This window comes from Triticum aestivum, chromosome 3A, assembly GCF_018294505.1.
Source record: "Triticum aestivum cultivar Chinese Spring chromosome 3A, IWGSC CS RefSeq v2.1, whole genome shotgun sequence".
Classification (NCBI taxonomy): domain Eukaryota; kingdom Viridiplantae; phylum Streptophyta; class Magnoliopsida; order Poales; family Poaceae; genus Triticum; species Triticum aestivum.
This window is the reverse complement of record NC_057800.1, coordinates 293,772,763-293,790,290: the sequence shown is the minus strand read 5'-3', so window position 1 is coordinate 293,790,290 and position 17,528 is coordinate 293,772,763.

Here is a 17,528-nt window from a genome sequence, read left to right as displayed (position 1 = left end):
ATGACAAAACCCTTAACAAAACACATGTAGAACTCACGGGCATATCATGCACACAATAATCATGGCAAAAATGACAAAAGTGCTAAACGGAGTAGCAGATCTGACAATTAACTCAAGTAGCCCTCTTCTAACAGCATTTCAGGCATCAAGATGAACTCAAATGAAAATGATGCAATGGAATGAAATGATGTACTCTCTGAGATGAACATTTTGATATGCTATATGCGTGAATCGGAGCAACGGATGCAAAGTTACGAGGCTATGAACAACATCACTTGGATCTGGAATTTCGGGACTTAGTGAAAAAAAAACAACCTCCGGATCTAGGGTTTACTGTTCACGGCACGCGATCCACTGTTCACCGGCGGAAGAGAGCTCGCCGAAGTTGTCTCCCGGAGCAGAAGGAGAGGCGGGGAGGATCGAATCTCGCGCGGGAACCGAGGGGCGCGGCGGTGCGGCGTCCACCGGAGCGGGGCGGCGCGGCAGGCAGCGGGGCACGGCGGTAGGCGGCGGAGCGCGGCGGAGCACGTCGCCGGCCAGGCAGCACGGCGGGCGAGGCGAAGGGCGGCGGCGCGTGGGGCGGCCCGGTGAGGCGCGGGAGAGGGCCCGCCTCGGGCCTGGGCGGGCCGGCGGGAGTAGCGGCGGTGGCGGATGACGGGGCAGGTGGTCATTGGCGGCGGTGGGATCCGGACGTTGTCCGGCTCCGTCCGGACACGTCCGGCGGCGGCGGAGACGGATTTTTAGGGTTTCGGGGAGGGGGGATCCGAGATTTTCGAGGAGGACCTATTTATAGGCCTAGAGGGAGCTAGGAGAGTCCAAATGAGGTGCGGTTTTCGGCCACGCGATCGTGATCGAACGCTCTAGATGATGGAGAAGGTTTAGGTGGGTTTTGGGCCAAATTGGAGGGGTGTTGGGCTGCAACACACATGAGGCCTTTTCGGTCCCTCGGTTAACCGTTGAAGTATCAAACGATGTCCAAATGGTACGAAACTTGACAGGTGGTCTACCGGTAGTAAACCAAGGCCGCTTGGCAAGTCTCGGTTGAATCCGGAAATGTTTAATCCCCACACGTGAAAGGAAGGTAGAAATGACCACTGGAGGAGAACGAAGCGTCGGAATGCAAAACGGACAACGGGGAAAATGCTCGAATGCATGAGATGAACACATATGCAAATGCAATACACATGATGACATGATATGAGATGCATGACAACGATAACAACACACGGAGACAAAGACCCGAACCCGAGAAAATAAATTAACTTAACGCCGGAAACGGCAAGAGTTGGAGTACAAATTGGGAAAGTTACATCCGGGGTGTTACAACACTCCACCACTACGAAAGGATCTCGTCCCGAGATCTAGGACTGAAAGAACGCCGGGTACTCAGAACGGAGGTGATCCTCGCGTTCCCAGGTAGCTTCACGGTCGGAATGGTGTGACCACTTGACTTTGAGAAATTTGATTGACTTGTTGCGAGTCTTGCGTTCAGTCTCTTCAAGAATAGCAACTGGGTGCTCACGATAAGAAAGATCTTCTTGGAGCTCAATGTCCTCGAAGTTGACGGTGCGGTCAGGAGTCTTGAAGCACTTTCGGAGCTGAGAGACATGGAACACATCATGAACATTTGCAAAGTTTGAAGGAAGCTCGAGTTGATAGGCGAGGTCGCCTCTCTTGCTGACAATCTTGAAAGGTCCCACGTATCTAGGGGCAAGCTTCCCTTTGATACCGAAGCGACGAGTACCTTTCATAGGAGAGACGCGGAGGTAAACATGATCTCCGATCTCGAAAGCCAAATCACGGTGCTTACTATCATAGTAGCTCTTCTGGCGGGATTGGGCTGCTTTGAGGTTATCTCGAATGACTTTGCACATTTCTTCTGCCTCTGTGATTAAGTCATTACCCAAAAGCTGACGTTCACCGGTTTCAGACCAGTTGAGAGGGGTACGGCACTTCCTGCCATACAGAATTTCAAATGGGGCCTTGCCCGAACTTGCTTGAAAACTGTTGTTGTAGGAGAATTCAGCATAAGGAAGACAATCCTCCCACTTCATGCCGAAGGAGATCACACAAGCCCTGAGCATATCTTCAAGAATCTGGTTGACACGCTCGACTTGACCGCTAGTTTGAGGATGGAAAGCTGTGCTGAAGCGGATGTTGGTGCCCATGGCCTTCTGAAAAGAATCCCAAAACTTGGAGGTAAAGATGCTGCCACGGTCTGAAGAGATCACTAGAGGAATACCGTGCAGAGAGACAATCCGAGAGGTATAGAGTTCCGCCAATTGAGCTGCAGTGATCGACTCTTTGATAGGCAGAAAGTGAGCCACTTTGGTGAGTTTGTCGATGACAACGAATATAGCATCATTGCCACGCTTGGACTTTGGAAACCCAGTCACGAAGTCCATTTCAATGTGGTCAAACTTCCATTCTGGAATGGCAAGAGGTTGGAGGAGACCAGCTGGCCTTTGGTGTTCTGCCTTCACTCTTCTGCAGACATCACATTCATTCACGAATTGAGCAATCTCGCGCTTCATTCGAGTCCACCAATAAGCCTGCTTAAGGTCCTGATACATCTTCGTGCTCCTAGGGTGGATGGAGAGGAGAGAATTGTGAGCCTCGTTCATGATCACTTTACGGAGGTCACCTTTGGGCACAACAATACGATCCTCGAAGAAGAGAGTGTCCTTGTCATCAAGGCGGTAGCACTTGTACTTGGGTTGACTCTTGGCAATGCCAATCTTCACCTTTTTCACCATAGCATCAAGAAGCTGGGCTTGGCGAATCTGGTCTTCCAAGGTAGGAGAGACTTGAAGGTTGGCGAGGAAACCTTGAGGAACAACTTGCAGATTAAGTTTGCGGAAAGCTTCACAAAGCTCGGGTTGATAAGGCTTGAGAATCAGACTGTTGCAATAAGCCTTTCTGCTCAATGCGTCAGCAATCACATTGGCCTTGCCTGGAGTATACTCGATACTCGGATTATACTCTTGAATCATTTCGACCCATCGAGTTTTCCTTAGGTTGAGATTAGGTTGAGTGAAGATGTACTTGAGACTCTTGTGATCAGTGAAAATGTCCACTTTTCTTCCTAATATAAGATGTCTCCAAGTCAAAAGATCATGCACAACTGCCGCCAACTCGAGATCATGAGTGGGGTAGTTCTTCTCATTAGGCTTCAACTGGCGAGAGGTATAAGAAACAACTTTCTTCTCTTGCATCAATACTGTGCCAAGACCTTGGAGAGAGGCATCACAAAAGACCTCTTACGGCTTGGATTCATCAGGCGGAGTTAGAACTGGAGCAGTGATCAATTTCTCTTTCAAAGTGTTGAAAGAAATGTCACACTCCGGAGACCAAACGTACTTGACGTGCTTTTGGAGAAGATTTGAGAGAGGCTTCGCGATCTTAGAAAAGTTTTCAACGAATCTTCGGCAATAGCTTGCGAGACCGAGGAAGCTACGGAGTTGCTTCACGTTCTGAGGAGGTTCCCAATTCACAATTGCAGACACCTTCTCAGGATTCACGGCAATGCCCTTGGCAGAGATGATATGACCAAGATAAAGAACCTCATCGAGCCAAAATTCGCACTTGGAGAACTTGGCGTAGAACTGATGTTCTCTGAGCTTATCAAGCACCAAACGCAAGTGCTTGGCATGATCTTCCTTGTTCTTCGAGAAAACCAGAATGTCGTCGAGATAGACCAAAACGAAGTCATTGGTGTAGGCGTTGAAGATGAAGTTCATCATGCGAGAGAACGTCGGAGGAGCGTTGACGAGGCCAAAAGACATGACAGTGTATTCATATGAACCATAGCTTGTCCTGAAAGCCGTCTTGGGAATATCTTGCTCACGGATTCGAATCTGATGATAACCCATACGGAGATCAAGCTTGGAGAATACTTGAGCACCTTTGAGTTGTTCGAACAGCTCGTTGATGTTGGGAAGTGGGTATTTGTTCTTGATGGTCTTCTTGTTCAATGGACGGTAATCAACACAAAGTCGGTCCGTTCCATCCTTCTTCTTCACAAAAAGAACACCACAACCCCACGGAGAAGAACTAGGCCGGATGAGACCCATTCTTTCTTGAATATCGAGTTGCTTCTTGAGCTCCTTCAACTCTTCAGGTCCGAGCTTGTAAGGGATCTTGCACACAGGTTCCGTGCCAGGCTCAAGATCAATAACGAATTCAACTGGGCGGTGCAGAGGCATTCCTGGAAGCTCTTCTGGAAAGACGTCTTGATATTCGCAAATGACTGGAATTTGCGAGATAGCATCCAGTTCACCCTTCTCATTGAGAGAAAACAGACGGATGGTATTATCCCGAGCAGCAAAGACAATTACGTCCTCGGACGAATGAGTCAATTGAATCTGCCTGGCAGCACAATCAAGCTGAGCCTTGTGCTTAGAAAGCCAATCCATTCCGAGAATAAGATCAATATCCGAGTTACCAAGGATCATTGGAGAAGCCAGAAACTTGAAATCACCCATCGAGATAGAAATATCCGGAACTTCGTAGTTAGCGAGCAAACATCTACTCGGAGGGACAACTGCTAATGGCTTATGCATAACTTGCGAAAACCACCCATGCTTAGATGCAAAAGGTCTCGAGATAAAACAATGCGATGCGCCAGTGTCAAAGAGAACTTTTGCAGGAACATCGTTAACAGGAAGGTTACCCATGATGACATCTGATGAATCCTCTGCCTGAGCTGCATTCACCATATTGACCTTGGCGTACTTTGGGTTATGCTTGACCACAGCTGTACTTGCCGATCTGACAGGAGGAGGAGGAAGACGCCTCTGGTTGAAACACTTGTTGGCATAGTGACCCTTCTGTTGGCACTTGTGGCACGTCACCTCTGAAAGCGGACGGTGATACGGAGCACTTGATCTTGGAGCTTGAGATGAAGTCTTGTTCTGAAAGCCAGGGTTGGGTGGGTGGGAAGATCCACTGCCACCTTTGCTCTTCTGCTGATACGGCTGACGGAACGGAGGAGGAGGAAGCCAATACTTCTGCTGCTTGGCCACTTGAGTAGAGGAAGAAGGAGTAACATCTCTGACTCGCTTCTTGGAAGCATCACACCTCAACTGAGCAGCCTCTTGCTTTAATGCCATGTTGTAGAACTCATCGTACCTCAAGGGCTCAAAGAGAACAAGAGCTAGCTGGATTTCTTCTCTAAGACCACCCCGGAACTGGTATATCATGCTCTTCTCATCAGGTACGTCCTGCTTGGCAAAGCGGGCGAGCTTCTGGAACAACTTGTTGTAGTCATAGACAGACAAAGAGCCTTGCTTCAGATTGCGGAATTCCTCACGCTTGCTTTCAACCACGCTCTGAGGGATATGGTGAGCTCGGAAATCTTGACGGAATTCATCCCAGGTGATAACACGTCCACCTCTGGAATCCTTGTACTGCTGGAACCATTCTGCAGCTTGATCTTTGAGTTGGAAGGAAGCGAACTTGACAAAGTCCTCAGGCCTGACGTTACTGCACTCGAAATGCTTGCACAGATCCACAAGCCAATCGTCAGCATCGGTTGCCTCAACACAATTGCTGAAAGTCTTTGGCCCGTTAGCAAGGAACTGGTTGAGTGTAGCAAAGTGATTCTGACTGTTGCCTTGATTCCCTTGGTTGCCTTGATTGCGCTCTTGGAGAATTTGCATGATCAACTGTGTGTTTGCATTGGTTGCGGCCATCACAGCTTGCCATGCCTCCAGAGGAGGTGGAGGTGGTGGCGGATCAGGATTCGGAGTCGTGCGCGTTGGAGGAGCCATCCTGAAGAGGTTGACATCCATTAGCACATTGACAGATAAAATGAAGCTGAATCCAACGGAATGAAAATTGCAACATATAGTCTTCACATCCGAACAAAATGAACGAATGCATTCCTCTTGAAATGGTCACATATCCATAAATTGAGAAGCCACTTAGAATTAAGGTAGAGAAATAAATCAACAAGGTACGGATCAAGAACGAATAATCGGTAAGAAATCCCAATCTCAAACCAATATCCGTGGAAGAAGAACTAGAGCTACTTGAATTCCCACCTATGAAACTCCCGAACCTTTCCGGTTATGCAATCAGGTGTTGGGGATACAGGGGAAGCATAATATCTCACCCAAACTAGCAAATCCTACATCCAGCTGTATCCATCCTTCAACACATAACCAAGAAAACCTTCGGAAACCATCTACCTCAACCTTCGAAAAGCATCCGTTATACAAGTTATGGCGATACTCCCGAACTCCCGCCCCAGTACTGGGTGGCGTCGAGGTTATCTCACCAACGAACTGCATAAAAGAGATTTTCGATGTCGGCGTACTAAACTCAGGTATTCCAGAACTGCAACGATAAAATTATGACGACAACACCTCAGAGCTCAACTCCCCGGGACACTTCCACAAAACCCCTGACAGGAGGCACCAAGACAATGTTCTCATCATAAAACCATCGGAACGATTCCAAGATACCCGCGTGATCCTAAAATTTTTTAGTGAAATTTGAGAAGAGAAGAGTCAAAACTCTACGTCAGGATGCCTTACCAGAGCGATGAGGAGACTGGGAAGTAAAAAGAATTCCTAAACTCTCCGATATATAATTCCTAAATGACTCAAAACATTTTTCTAGACACAACTCGGCCGCTAAAAACGATCAAGCAATGGGGCTCCTAAGGTCGGGGAAGGCTCTGATTACCAACTTGTAACACCCTCGATGCGACTATATCTCCCACGTGTCGAGGCACGACTTAGAGGCATAATCGCATTGAAGGCATATGTCGCAAGTCAGGCAATCATCACAAACATCCCATGTAATATAGATAATAAAAGGGGATAACATAGTTGGCTTACACTCGCCACGTCAATCAAGGTACATAAATAACATTACATCATCCAAACACTCATGGCCCGACTACGGCGCCAAAATAAAAGATAACCCAACATGCGACACGGTCCCGATCACCCCCAACTGGGCACCACTACTGATCATCAGGAAAGGAAACATAGTAACGTTGAGAGTCCTCGTCGAACTCCCACTTGAGCTCGAGCGCGTCACCTGGAGCGGAATCATCAGGCCCTGCATCTGGTGTAATAGTAATCTGTGAGCCACAGGGACTCAGCAATCTCGCACCCTCGCGATCAAGACTATTTAAGCTTATAGGTAAGGCAAGGTAAATATAGTGGAGCTGCAGCAAGCGACTAGCATATATGGTGGCTAACTTATTCGCAAAAGAGAGCGAGAAGAGGAGGCAAAGCGCGAGCGAGAAACTAGAGAGCAACCTGCGCAAACATTACTCCAACACCGTGTCCACTTCCCGGACTCCGCCGAGAAGAGGCCATCACGGTAACACACTCAGTTGATTTATTTTAATTAAGTTAAGGTTCAAGTTATCTACAACCGGACATTAACAAATTCCCATCTGCCCATAACCGCGGGCACGGCTTTCGAAAGTTCAAATCCCTGCAGGGGAGTCCCAACTTAGCCCATGACAAGCTCTCACGGTCAACGAAGGAATAGACCTCCTCCCGAGACGTTCCGATCAGACTCGGTACCTCGGTTCTTCAAGACACTTCGACAGGTTAAAACTAATCCAGCAACACCGCCCGAATGTGCCGACAAATCCCGATAGGAGCTGCACATATCTCTTTCTCAGGGCACACTCAGATTGTCTAAACTTCCGGTAGGCCAGCCCAGAGTTGCCCCTGGTAGCCACCGGCGGCTGACGAGTTGGACCAACACTCAGAGGAGCACTGGCCCGGGGGGGGGTTTAAATAAGATGACCCTCGGGCTCCGGAAACCCAAGGGAAAAAGAGGCTAGGTGGCAAATGGTAAAACCAAGGTTGGGCATTGCTGGAAAAGCTTTAATCAAGGCGAACTATCAAGGGGTTCCCATTATAACCCAACCGCGTAAGGAACGCAAAATCCGGGAACATAACACCGATATGACGGAAACTAGGGCGGCAAGAGTGGAACAAAACACTAGGCGAGAGGCCGAGCCTTCCACCCTTTACCAAGTATATAGATGCATTAAGATAACAAGATAATATAATGATATCCCAACAAGTAAATAAATGTTCCAACAAGGAACGGCCTCCAATCTTCACCTGCAACTAGCAACGCTATAAGAGGGGCTGAGCAAAGCGGTAACATAGCCAATCAACGGTTTGCTAGGACATGGTGGGTTAGAGGTTTGACATGGCAATTGGGAGGCTTGAAAGCAAATGGTAGGCATCGTAGCATTGGCATAGCAAAAGAGCGAGCAAACTAGCATAGCAAAGATAGTAGTGATTTCGAGGGTATGATCATCTTGCCTGCAAAGTTGTCAGAGTTGACTGGATCCTCGAAAGCAAACTCAACGGGCTCCTCGTTAGCGAACTCGTCTCCCGGCTCTACCCAAACAAGACAAACAAGCAAAAGGAACACAATCAACCACGTGCAAAGCTCAAACAATATGATGCAAAGATGGTATGCTATGCGGGATGCGATGCGGGATGCATATGCAAGATTTGACAAGGGATGCATGAACCTGGCCTCAACTTGGAAATCCAAGTGTGCCACTGGAAAGATGAGATGAAATCGCTTGAAAACGATATAAAGAACGCCGGAATCGGAGTTACGGTTTGGAAATGGCAAGCGATTCAAATATGACACCGGTCTGCGATTTACATCAAGTAGCCATCTAAATGCAATGAGATGAACATGCTACAGCACTCAAACATGACAACAAAATACATGGCAGGGATGCATTCAAGATGCTTAACAAAAGTCTAGCACTGAGCTACGGCCAATTCATCCATTAACAGGTTCAAACAAGCATGGCAAAAATGCATATGGTAAACAGATCTCAGACTTAGTGAAATTAACACTTGTCTGGAATTTCAGACCAGGTAGCCCTCTTCGGAGCAACAAAACTACATGCTACAGGACCTGAACATGACAAAGTAAAGCATGGCATGGAGCTACTCAAAGAGCTTAACAAAAGTCCCTTAGTGACCTTGAGCCAAAAGGGATCAGAAAATACAATTGCAAGCATGTGAACATGGCAAAAACATAATCAGTTCTCAGACTTAGTGAAAACTGGAGCATGCTGAAAACAGATATCAAGTAGGCATGTTTACGAGCTCGATGCACTCACTACGGAGAAAGTCATGACAAACTAAGCATACATATATCAAGAACACATAAAATTCAAGCTAGACATGGCAAGAAAAATAGCATAGCATGCATGGATCAACTACAACATCATCGGCAAAACTGCAAACAAGTTGACAATCTGCCCAGATTCACAAAGTAGCAAAAGTAGAGCTCGATTGAATCAAGCTAGGGTGCTCCATAATTGCAAACAAAGACATGGATGGATAGAGCACTACAAGATTAACAAAATATCCTTACTGATCATCCTCAAAAGAGGCACGGATCACTAGGAAAGAACATGACCATATGGCCATATGAGATAAACAGCTCAAGGACTTAGTGAAAATGCTAAGTCCCTGAAATCAGAATTACCAAGTGCCTCACTTTGCAAGCTTGTGCTAGTCACCACACACATCACAAAAATACATGGGTTGCACCTCTGGAAATATGGCAAAACCCTTAACAAAACATAAGTAGAGCTCATGGGCATAAGATGCACACATTAACCATGGCAAAAATGACAAAAAGCTAAACGGATTAGCAGATCTGACAATTAACTTAAGTACCCCTCTTCTAACAGCATTTCGGGCATCAAGATGAACTCAAATGAAAATGATGCAATGGAATGAAATGATGTACCCTTTGAGATGAACATTTTGATATGCTATATGCATGAATCGGAGCTACGGATGCAAAGTTACGAGGCTATGAACAACAACACTTGGATCTGGAATTTCGGGACTTAGTGAAAAAAACAACCTCCGGATCTAGGGTTTACTGTTCATGGCACGCGATCCACTATTCACCGGCGGAAGAGAGCTCGCCGGAGTTGGCTTCCGGAGCCGAAGGAGAGGCGGGGAGGACCGGATCTCGCGCGGGAATCGAGGGGCACGACGGTGCGGCGTCCACCGGAGCGGGGCGGCGCGGCAGGCAGCGGGGCACGGCGGCAGGCGGCGGAGCGCGGCGGGCAAGGCGAAGGGCGGCGGCGTGTGGGACGGCCCGGTGAGGCGCGGGAGAGGGCCCGCCTCGGGCCTGGGCGGGCCGGCGGGAGTGGCGGTGGCGGCGGATGACGTGGCAGGCGGTGATTGGCAGCGGCGGGATCCGGACAATCCGGACACGTCCGGCGCGGCGGAGACGGATTTTTAGGGTTTCGGGGAGGGGGGATCCAAGATTTTCGAGGAGGACCTATTTATAGGCCTAGAGGGAGCTAGGAGAGTCCAAATGAGGTGCGGTTTTCAGCCACGCGATCGTGATCGAACGCTCTAGATGATGGAGAAGGTTTAGGTGGGTTTTGGGCCAAATTGGAGGCGTGTTGGGCTGCAACACACACGAGGCCTTTTTGGTTCCTCGGTTAACCATTGGAGTATCAAACGATGTCCAAATGGTACGAAACTTGACAGGCGGTCTACCGGTAGTAAACCAAGGCCGCTTGGCAAGTATCGGTCCAATCCGGAAATGTTTAATCCCCACACGTGAAAGGAAGGTAGAAATGACCACCGGAGGAGAACGAAGCGCCGGAATGCGAAACGGACAACGGGGAAAATGCTTGAATGCATGAGATGAACACGTATGCAAATGCAATGCACATGATGGCATGATATGAGATGCATGACAACGATAACAAGACATGGAGACAAAGACCCGAGCCCGAGAAAATAAATTAACTTAACGCCGGAAACGGGAAGAGTTGGAGTACAAATTGGGAAAGTTACATCCGGGGTGTTACATGTTCCTTGCTGGGATTACTTTGGTACCCTCCTACCAAACTTACGGCAAGGTTTACATCAGGTCTGGTACACAGCATGGCATACATAATAGAACCTATGGCTGAGGCATAGGGGATGACACTCATCTCTTCTATATCTTCTACCGTGGTCGGACATTGAGCTGAGCTCAATTTCACACCTTGCAACACAGGCAAGAACCCCTTCTTAGACTGATCCATATTGAACTTCTTCAATAGCTTATCAAGGTATGTGCTTCGTGAAAGACCTATGAGGCATCTTGATCTATCTCTATAGATCTTGATGCCTAATATATAGGCAGCTTCTCCAAGGTCCTTCATTGAAAAACTCTTATTCAAGTAGGCCTTAATGCTGTCCAAAAGCTCTATATCATTTCCCATCAAAAGTATGTCATCTACATATAATATGAGAAATGCTACAGAGCTCCCACTCACTTTCTTGTAAACACAGGCTTCTCCATAAGTCTGCATAAACCCAAACGCTTTGATCATCTCATCAAAGCGAATGTTCCAACTCCGAGATGCTTGCACCAGCCCATAAATTGAGCGTTGGAGCTTGCACACCTTGTCAGCATTCTTAGGATCGACAAAGCCTTCCGGCTGCATCATATACAATTCTTCCTTAAGATGACCGTTAAGGAATGCCATTTTGATGTCCATTTGCCATATCTCATAATCATAGCATGCGACAATAGCTAACATGATTCGGACGGACTACAGCTTTGCTACGGGAGATAATGTCTCATGTAGTCAACCCCTTGAACTTGTCGATAACCCTTAGCGACAACCTAGCTTTATAGATGGTCACATTACCATCCGCGTATGTCTTCTTCTTAAAGATCCATTTATTTTCTATGGCCCGCCGATCATCGGGCAAGTCAGTCAAAGTCCATACTTCGTTTTCATACATGGATCCTATCTCGGATTTCGTGGCTTCCAGCCATTTGTCGGAATCCGGGCCCGCCATCGCTTCTTCATAGTTCGAAGGTTCACCATTGTCTAACAACATGATTTCCAAGACAGGGTTACCGTACCACTCTGGTGCGGAACGTGTCCTTGTGGACCTTCGAAGTTCAGTAGGAGCTTGATCAGAAGTATCTTGATCATCATCATTAACTTCCTCTCTAATTGGTGCAGGCACCACATGAACATTTTCCTCAGTTGCGCCACTTTCCGGTTCAAGAGGCAATACTTCATCAAGTTCTACTTTGCTCCCACTTACTTCTTTCGAGAGAAACTCCTTCTCTAGAAAGGATCCATTCTTGGCAACAAAGATCTTGCCTTCGGATCTGAGGTAGAAGGTATACCCAATAGTTTCTTTAGGGTATCCTATGAAGATGCATTTTTCCGACTTGGGTTCGAGCTTTTCAGGTTGAAGTTTCTTGACATAAGCATCGCATCCCCAAACTTTTAGAAAGGACACCTTAGGCTTCTTCCCAAACCATAATTCATACGGTGTCATCTCAACAGATTTCGATGGAGCCCTATTTAAAGTGAATGCGGCAGTCTCTAAAGCATAGCCCCAAAATGACAGCGGTAAATCGGTAAGAGACATCATAGATCGCACCATATCTAATAGAGTGCGATTACGACGTTCGGACACACCATTACGCTGAGGTGTTCCAGGCGGCGTGAGTTGTGAAACTATTCCACATTTTCTTAAGTGTGTACCAAATTCGTGACTCAAGTATTCTCCTCCACGATCTGATCGCAAAAACTTGATTTTTCTGTCACGTTGATTCTCAACCTCACTCTGAAATTCCTTGAACTTTTCAAAGGTTTCATACTTGTGTTTCATTAAGTAGATATACCCATATCTACTCAAGTCATCAGTGAGGGTGAGAACATAACGATAGCCACCACGAGCCTCAACACTCATTGGACCGCACACATCAGTATGTATGATTTCCAATAGGTTGGTTGCTCGCTCCATTGTTCCTGAGAACGGAGTCTTGGTCATCTTACCCATGAGGCATGGGTCGCACGTGTCAAATGATTTGTAATCAAGAGACTCTAAAAGTCCATCTGTATGGAGCTTCTTCATGCGTTTGACACCTATGTGACCAAGATGGCAGTGCCACAAGTATGTGGGACTATCATTATCAACCTTACATATTTTGGTATTCACACTATGAATATGTGTAGCATTACGCTCGAGATTCATTAAGAATAAACCATTCACCATAGGAGCATGACCATAAAACATATCTCTCATATAAATAGAACAACCATTATTCTCGGATTTAAATGAGTAGCCATCTCGAATTAAACGAGATCCTGATACAATGTTCATGCTCAAAGCTGGTACTAAATAACAATTATTGAGGTTTAAAACTAATCCCGTGGGTAAATGTAGAGGCAGCGTGCCGACGGCGATCACATCGACCTTGGAACCATTCCCGACGCGCATCGTCACCTCATGCGTCTCCGCTTATTCCACATCTCCTGCTTTGAGTTACAAATGTGAGCAACCGCACCGGTATCAAATACCCAGGAGCTACTACGAGTACTGGTAAGGTACACATCAATTACATGTATATCACATATACCTTTCGTTTTGCCGTCCTTCTTGTCCGCTAAGTATTTGGGGCAGTTCCGTTTCCAGTGACCACTTCCCTTGCAATAAAAACACTCATTCTCGGGCTTGGGTCCATTCTTTGGCTTCTTCCCGGAAGCTTGCTTACCGGGCGTGGCAACTCCCTAGCCGCCCTTCTTGAAGTTCTTCTTACCCTTGCCTTTATTGAACTTAGTGGTTTTATTCACCATCAACACTTGATGGTCCTTTTTGACTTCTACCTCTGCTGATTTCAGCATTGCAAATACTTCAGGAATGGTCTTTTCCATCCCCTGCATATTGAAGTTCATCACAAAGCTCTTGTAGCTTGGTGGAAGCGACTGGAGGATTCTGTCAATGACCGCGTCATCTGGGAGATTAACTCCCAGCTGAGTCAAGCGGTTATGTAACCCAGACATTGTGAGTATGTGCTCACTGACAGAACTATTTTCCTCCCTCTTATAGCTGAAGAATTTGTCGGAGACTTCATATCTCTCGACCCGGGCATGAGCTTGGAAAACCATTTTCAGCTCTTCGAACATCTCATATGCTCCGTGTTGCTCAAAACGCTTTTGGAGCCCCGGTTCTAAGCTGTAAAGCATGCCGCACTGAACGAGGGAGTAATCATCAGCTCGTGCCTGCCAAGCATTCATAACGTCTTGGTTCTGTGGGATGGGCGCGTCACCTAGCGGTGCTAGTAGGACATAATCTTTCTTGGCAGCTATGAGGATGATCCTCAGGTTCCGGACCCAGTCCGTATAGTTGCTGCCATCGTCTTTCAGCTTGTTTTCTCTAGGAACGCGTTGAAGTTGAGGACAACGTTGGCCATTTGATCTACAAGACATATTGTAAAGATTTTAGACTAAGTTCATGATAATTAAGTTCATCTAATCAAATTATATAATGAACTCCCACTTAGATAGACATCCCTCCAGTCATCTAAGTATAACATGATCCGAGTTAACTAGGCCGTGTCCGATCATCACGTGAGACGGACTAGTCAACATCGATGAACATCTTCATGTTGATCGTATCTTCTATAAGACTCATGCTCGACCTTTCGGTCTTCTGTGTTCCGAGGCCATGTCTGTACATGCTAGGCTTGTCAAGTCAACCTAAGTGTTTGCATGTGTAAATCTGTCTTACACTCGTTGTGTGTGAACGTTGGAATCTATCACACCCGATCATCACGTGGTGCTTCGAAACAACGAACTGTCGCAACGGTGCACAGTTAGGGGGAACACTCTCTTGAAATTATTATGAGGGATCATCTTATTTACTACCGCCGTTCTAAGTAAACAAGATGCAAAAACATGATAAACATTACATGCAATCAAATAATAATAGTGACATGATATGGCCAATATCACATAGCTCCTTTGATCTCCATCTTGGGGCTCCATGATCATCTTGTCACCGGCATGACACCATGATCTCCATCATCATGATCTCCATCATCGTGTCTCCATGAAGTTGCTCGCCAACTATTACTTCTACTACTATGGCTAACGCGTTTAGCAATAAAGTAAAGTAATTTACATGGCGTTTCTCAATGACACGCAGGTCATAAAAAAAATAAAGACAACTCCTATGGCTCCTGCCGGTTGTCATACTCATCGACATGCAAGTCGTGATTCCTATTACAAGAACATGATCTCATACATCACATATATATCATTCATCATTCATCACAACTTTGGCCATATCACATCACAAATCACTTGCTGCAAAAACAAGTTAGACGTCCTCTAATTATTGTTGCAAGTTTTACGTGGCTGCAAAAGGGTTCTAGCAAGAATGTTTTCTTACCTACGTAATAGCCACAACGTGATTTGTCAACTTCTATTTACCCTTCATAAGGACCCTTTTCATCGAATCCGCTCCAACTAAAGTGGGAGAGACAGACACCCGCTAGCCACCTTTTGCAACTAGTGCATGTCAGTCGGTGGAACCAGTCTCACGTAAGCGTACGTGTAAAGTCGGTCCGGGCCGCTTCATCCCACAATACCGCTGAAGCAAGATAAGACTAGTAGCGGCAAGAAAGTTGACAACATCTATGCCCACAACAAATTGTGTTCTACTCGTGCAAGGAGAACTACACATAGACGTAGCTCATGATGCCACTGATGGGGAACGTTGCAGAAAACAAAAATTTTCCTACGGTTTCACCAAGATCCATCTATGAGTTCATCTAGCAATGAGTGATCTGATTGCATCTACATACCTTTGTAGATCATGCGCAGAAGCGTTCAAGGACGGGGATGAGGAAGTCGTACTCGACGTGATCCAAATCACCGGAGATCCTAGCGCCAACGGACGGCACCTCCGTGTTCAACACACATACGGTTAGCGTGACGTCTCCTCCTTCTTGATCCAGCAAGGGGGGAAGGAGAGGTTGATGAAGATCCATTAGCACGACGTCGTGGTGGTGGATGCAGGGCGTCACCGCAGCAGGGCTTTGCCGTAGTACTGCGAGAGGGAGAGGTGAAGCAGGGGAGAGGGAGGCGCCAAGACTCAAGGTGTGGCTGCCCCCTCCCTCCCCCCATTTATATAGGCTCCCCTAGGGGGGTGCCGGCCCTAGGAGATGGGATCTCCTAGGGGGGGCGGCGGCGAAGGGGTGGAGTGCCCCCCAAGCCAGGTGGGGCGCCCCCACCCCTAGGGTTTCAACCCTAGGCGCATGGGGTGGGCCTAGGGGGCGCACTAGCCCACTATGGGCTGGTTCCCCTCCCCACTTTGGCCCATGGGGCCCTCCGGGATGGGTGGCCCCACCCGGTAGACCCCCAGGACCCTTCCGGTGGTCCCGGTACAATACCGGTGACCCCGAAACTCTCCCGATGGCTGAAACTGCACTTCCTATATATAATTCTTCACCTCCGGACCATTCCGGAACTCCTCGTGACGTCCAGGATCTCATCCAGGACTCCGAACAACTTTCGGGTTACTGCATATTCATATCTCTACAACCTTAGCGTCACCGAACCTTAAGTGTGTAGACCCTACGGGTTCGGGAGACATGTAGACATGACCGAGACGGCTCTCCGGTCAATAACCAATCGCGGGATCTGGATACCCATGTTGGATCCCACATGCTCCTCGATGATCTCATCGGATGAACCACGATGTCGAGGATTCAAGCAACCCCGTATACAATTCCCTTTGTCAATCGGTACGTTACTTGCCCGAGATTCGACCGTCGGTATACCTCGTTCAATCTCGTTACCGGCAAGTCACTTTACTCATACCGTAATGCATGATCCCGTGACCAGACACTTGGTCACTTTGAGCTCATTATGATGATGCATTACCGAGTGGGCCCAGAGATACCTCTCCGTCATACGGAGTGACAAATCCCAGTCTTGATCCGTGTCAACCCAACAGACACTTTCGGAGATACCCGTAGTATACCTTTATAGTCACCCAGTTATGTTGTGACGTTTGGTATACCCAGAGCACTCCTACGGTATCCGGGAGTTACATGATCTCATGGTCTAAGGAAAAGATACTTGACATTGTAAAAACTCTAGCAAACGAACTATACGATCTTGTGCTATGTTTAGGATTGGGTCATGTCCATCACATCATTCTCCTAATGATGTGATCCCATTATCAATGACATCCCCATGTCCATAGCCAGGAAACCATGACTATCTGTTGATCAACGAGCTAGTCAACTAGAGGCTTACTAGGGACATGTTGGTGTCTATGTATTCACACATGTATTACGATTTCCGGATAACACAATTATAGCATGAATAAAAGACAATTATCATGAACAAGGAAATATAATAATAATCCTTTTATTATTGCCTCTAGGGCATATTTCCAACAGTGACCTCTTCCAATGAAATGGTAGTCTCAAGTCATTAAAAGCATGCACACCCCACATCTCTTATTGGTTGATATGTCAAGACACTAGAAATGATGTAGAAGTTAATGCACACGGCTAAGTGTTTTGGGATTATTTGGTTTTCGTAAGATGACTTGCACACCTAGACAGAGGGAGTAATTAACTTGCCACATCAGACTTTATGCCTATGTGGAAGGCTTAGCACCTGTATGAGCAAGTACAATAGTGGGCTATAAGCCCGCTTACATGGCATT